Here is a 5,481-nt window from a genome sequence, read left to right as displayed (position 1 = left end):
CATGCTATCAGATATTCATAGTATATTTAAGAAAGGATATGTTGAAAAAAATATTACACAGATTGAAAACAGGAAGCTCATAGACATCTACTTGGTTCATCACCCTAAACAATAATATCAACAAACAATAAGCATAGCTCTATCCTTAATCAAAATGCAGGAATATTTTATACCATGATGTCGTAGAATAAATAGTGGACTGGGATTAACAAAACTTTATAAACACATAAAGTCAATGTTAGCTCTAACATATGCTTGGCTAGAAGCAATAAGAAGTGTTGGAAAGTACATTAATTTCAGAATAAGAAGTAGGTGTGGAGATGTATACCGATTTTCCACTTACTATTTCATCTCAGGAAAGTTATCAAACCTCTGAGTGCAAATAACTACACAATAGCTACAAGATGGCAAGACAATGGTTTCAGGGTGGTACCAATTCTAGGCATTGCACCCAGTCATAACAATGTCAAGAGGAAAAAGAGAGATGATAATGTCATATAGCTTGCTTTACAGTGAAGATGAGTTACCAGAAGCATCACACTAGATTTTCTTTTACATCTCACTGGTCAGAATTGATCACTTAACCATTTCTGAACAAATCATTGTCAAAAAGAATCAGACCTTGAGCTCTCTGTGGAGCTGAAGGTGAGGTGCAGATCCTCTGAGACATGAGGCTCTGGGGGAAAGAACCAGGAACTTTCACAAAAACATAAATTTGGGAGGAAAGAATGGGTATAAAATCCAGTAATGTCATTCTATGTCTTTGTTGATTATACTATCATAGAGGAATAATATGATATAATTCTGATATACTCTTGCTATTTTTACCTTAATACTTTTAGTTTTCTTCCATAATTTTTTTTCTCTGTTTTTTGGTCTCTAGTGATTTGGAAACCATGCACCTTCATTTTCTTCTATTTATTATTATCTTTAAGTGAAAATGTTTCTGAATCTGTGTTTATCTAATTATAAATGGTAAAATTGCTGTTTTACCTACTCCATATAAGATGGGCAATGGATACACTTTCTTCTGTTATGAGGAGTTGCTCCAGAAAGCACTCTAAGTATGAATTTCAAATCAAAAGAGAGCTTTATTTACCTGGCCAGGGACTGTCACCCACTGCAGAGACTCAAGCTCTGTGGGAGGACAGCAATCTCCTGATCCATCCAAAGAAAATATAAGCACAAAACCCACAAATAAGTGACTTGCTTGTCCTCAGGTAAGCTAGCCAATCATAGAAATTAAAACATTAATATGTGGGACCTGTGAGCTCTAGGCAAGACTGGAATTTTCCAGTCTGTTTAGCAAGTGATAAACAGAAGCTAAAAAAAGCATGAGCTTTGCAGTTCAGCTGACCACAGTTCTGGGTTCAAGCAGGTGCTAGACAATCACATCCTGAAATTGGGTGGGGGTCGGTGGGGCAAGAATCTACTTCAAAGTCCTGTAGACTCACAAGGGCCTTCATACCCAGGATGTAGCTCACCACGACCACTGCTGCATCCTGAGTAGGGTACAATTTGGGGGGTGCAAAGTATAGAAAGTCCATTTTTTAAATAAGAAAACAGCTTTCATTTCCGTATCTCAGAAACAGCTGTTGTAACAATTTTTTTAATAGAAGGCAGCAAAATGGAGTCTTAGACTCCTATTGATTGTATTTATCAATTCATACCAAAACACTTCTCCTCTCTACCCTAATTTTTTGTAACTTGCTATTTTATGTTTGATAGGCAAATTAGTTTATTTCCCACTTTTACCATTATTAGCTATTTATTTTTATCTTTACAACACCAAAATTTACCAAGATAGATCCAGAAATGAGTACTCTAACTTGAATTCTGCTAGAAAATATCCTTTTAGATTTGAGTAGATCTTTCTTGTATTATTTACGTATCCATTGCTTCTTGCTTTCCTTTTGAAATTCTTTTAAAATGTGCACTGCATCTGTCCTCTACGTTTCTGGCCTGAGAAGAAGGAAACATCATTTTTTGTTATCATTTTTCTCTCAACTCTTTAAAAATTTTTTGAACTTGATTTTTACTATTTAATTTATGTGTGTACTTCCAGTGTGTGTGCGTGCACCACACACATGTGCATGCACGTTTGGTAGGGTGGTGGTATGGAGAGTGCTTTGGCCTTTATTTAAGCTCCCTGGATCTCATCCCCTTACTGTGACTGTGAGTGCAGTACTCTGCAGTCAACAGTACCAAATAACACTTCTTGGTTGATGACTTAGTATGTATAAGCCTAATAATCTTGTTAAATACTTTTCTTTGGTCTTTTAAACACACTTTTATTCTAAATTATTCTCCAGTTATAACACATCGACTTCAATAAAAAGATATTCAGCGGTAAGAGAGAATTCTCAAAAGCCTGTAGCACCAGCTTCTATGTTATTCATGTTTCCTTCTTGGTGGTCAGCACATCAGCTTCAGTTATGAATCATTCTATTTGAATATTAAAATTCTTATGTTCATTTTTACTCGAACAGCCCTACTGTCACTGGGTTTTATGATCACAACATGTTACACAGGGTGGGATATGTTCTTTCTCTCATTTAATAGAGGAACAGGACATTCTTGAGAGGTTAGAGGACTAACCTAAAGTCGTACATCAATTAAACAAGGTGTTCCATTTAGAACCAGCTTTCTTGACAGTCACTGCTTGGGGTTCATGCTGCATTTTAATGTAGCTCTTAAATATGTATGGCTGAGTCCTTAGCCTGCCATGCTGTGTTGCTTGTCCAGAGTCTCCATTTATCTCAATCTCCTGCATGCCTGATGTCTGATCATTCCGTCTCTAAGTTCCAGTCTAAAATTATAAGTAAGAAGGCACTCTACATATTGGATAGAATACATTGTCTGATTTGAATAAATACCCTAGTTAACAGAACCCAACTTTTTTCTTGTCATATTGGACATCTGTGTTAGCATTTTGTAATATTTAGTCATCGTGATACTGGATCACTGGTTTATTGTTTGCTTTGAATATTTTCTCCCACACATTGTACTGTGAATACTTTCTCATTTATTTACTTGTGACTAAAGTCATCAAGGGAACAATTGATTTATATTTTTTTAGAATTTTAATGGGCAAACATTATAAAGCTATTTTCAATTGTGAGACAGTAATTTTAGTACAAATTGCCACAAATTAATTTATTCAAAATAAGTTTTTAATCTCATAGAAAATTTTATTACACCCACCCTTGCTATGATGTATTGATATCCCAAATTCCTGTAATCACTGACATGTTTTCATGTTATTAGCTATTAGTAGTCTATTTAAGAAACGACATACTTAAGTTGAAAACAGGATGTCCATAGACATCTACCTAATATTAACATCAGATATAACAATACCGAAACAAAAAAACAACAACAAAAAAAAACATAGCTATTTAAACCATAAAATCTGGATGTAAATTGTACTGATTATTTGAATGCCAGAAACAAAACAAAATAAAACCAATGGGCACTTACAGAAAATAAATCAAGAACTCTTTAAGATTTCATATTATATTATTAGGGGAATAGACAACTGAATCATTATAGATATTTACTATGGATTTATGCAATGGTTAGAAACAATGAAATGGATAACCATGCAGTACCATCTTCGCTTTTTAAAGGGTAGTTAGAACTGTATCCATACTATTAAGGTAAGTTGAATACACATTCTTGTACACTTACACACAGAAATGCAATGCACAAAGAAATTTTATATACATGACGTCATGTATTGATATTTTAATAGATTCCTATGTGAAGGACGGGAATGAATTCAGGGTTAAGGATACAGGAAAGAACAAAAAGAATTGAAAAAATAAATAAATAAAAGGGCTTTAAGTGGACCAAGGGTGGCAGTGTGCCAACAGCTGAGGATTATCAGGATTATGATTAATTAAACTTTCCTCACTAGTAGAACAAATTTATTTTAATGTTGCCCTTCTGGAAAGACTCCTGAACTGAGCCAGAAAATGTTAGTCTTTCTTCTGCCAAATTTGCTATGATACTGACTAGCATTATAAACTTAACCAAGTTGCATCAACTCTTGGATTGTTGATTTCTTTCAGTGCAGATGTCTGACAAGATGCTCCATAAAATCTCTTCTGACTTTAAATTTTGATACAAATATATTCATTTGTTTATATATACTGTAAGAATCATACATGCATACGGTTACTAGAAGTAATTTAGTTAATTCTTAGTTTTAAAAACCGGGCTGATGAAGGAAGCCCTTTTCTCCTTTAGTCAATATGAAGAAAAGAGCTTTCCTATCTTACACCACAGGACCTGCTGGTGTTCACTTGCGTTTTGGGGTGTCTGCCTGGATTTGGTGATCTTGTGGAGGTAACAGAGCACGTGATGTTGGGGTAGGTATGACTATGCTCCAGGATCAGTACTTCCCACCTTAAGTATCAGGTGGTGCCAGAGGCTTGGTTAGTGCTTCAGGAATTGTTTATTATTGTGAATAGACTCTCAGGACAGACTTGACTTCCGCCTTGCTCCTGATTCACCACTCTTGCCTGCTTTGTCACTCAGCTCTGAGGTCCACTCTAACTTCCTCTCACCTGCTTGGTTCTTTGACTTGTTATTGTTCTTTGACTTTGGGATGACTGTGGCCTGGATGGGATCTTCTTGGATATATTTGATGTGGTGGATATATTTGTGGCTGCTACTCCTTAAAAGCATCTGTACAGAGAAATGATTCTAATCCACTGCCCTGAAATCCTTAGGTGCTGCCATACCACTCTAGTTCATTTTGGCATCCTTGCCTCTGTTGGGTTAAGCAACTTGCAATAGGAACTTGATAAATCTGATGAAATCTTGGATTGAACTAAATTATACCAAGCAATTCCCATTTGGTACATTTCTATAGTTCCAGTGTACTTACTTTCCTGGTGGAAGGAAATCCTATTGGATATATGGCTGGTACTCTATCTAAATTAGTTTTTCAAGACAAAATTTTCTCATAGTCTTAGTTTCTTATAATTCTAAAAGTGCTTAAGTACATGCTCTATGACAGCTTGACTGTGCTGGGAATTGAACCCAGAGCCTCTAGCTTGCTAGACTAGTGCTCTACCACTGAGCTATACACCCCCAAGTCCCTGTACTGAGATTAAAAAGGAGGAAAGGACTACAGAGGGAAGAAGGCTGTGAGCTCTCATGTATTAAAATACTTTATGTTCTTCCTCATGTTTTTTCATGTACTGTTCTCTATATGTATTATAACCTTTTAATTTTTTTACATATTCATACATGCACTCAATAAAACAGTATAATTTGATCAGTTTAATTCCCCTGTACCTCCCCTTTCCTTCCCCACTGTTCCCCTGCCCCCTTCCTTTATTTTACTGGTCTCTTATTTTTTAAAAATTTGTTCTAATTAGTATACATGACAGTAGAATGTATTTTGACACACTGTACACAAATGGAGCACAAGTTCTTATTCCTCTGGCTGTACATGGTGCTGTCATACCA

General features: G+C 35.6%; 1 non-coding gene across 1 annotated transcript; it reads right to left on the bottom strand.

Annotated features, from left to right (window-relative positions):
* Positions 1-5,028: 5,028 nt before the first annotated feature.
* On the bottom strand, positions 5,029-5,100 carry Trnaa-agc (transfer RNA alanine (anticodon AGC)). Its single transcript has one exon. It is a non-coding gene; the product is annotated as a tRNA-Ala (tRNA).
* Between the last annotated feature and the right edge of the window lie 381 nt (positions 5,101-5,481).

Source organism: Marmota flaviventris, chromosome 4 (genome assembly GCF_047511675.1).
Source record: "Marmota flaviventris isolate mMarFla1 chromosome 4, mMarFla1.hap1, whole genome shotgun sequence".
Classification (NCBI taxonomy): Eukaryota; Metazoa; Chordata; class Mammalia; order Rodentia; family Sciuridae; genus Marmota; species Marmota flaviventris.
The sequence above is the reverse complement of the archived record's forward strand: the minus strand, read 5'-3'. Positions and strand labels throughout refer to the sequence as shown.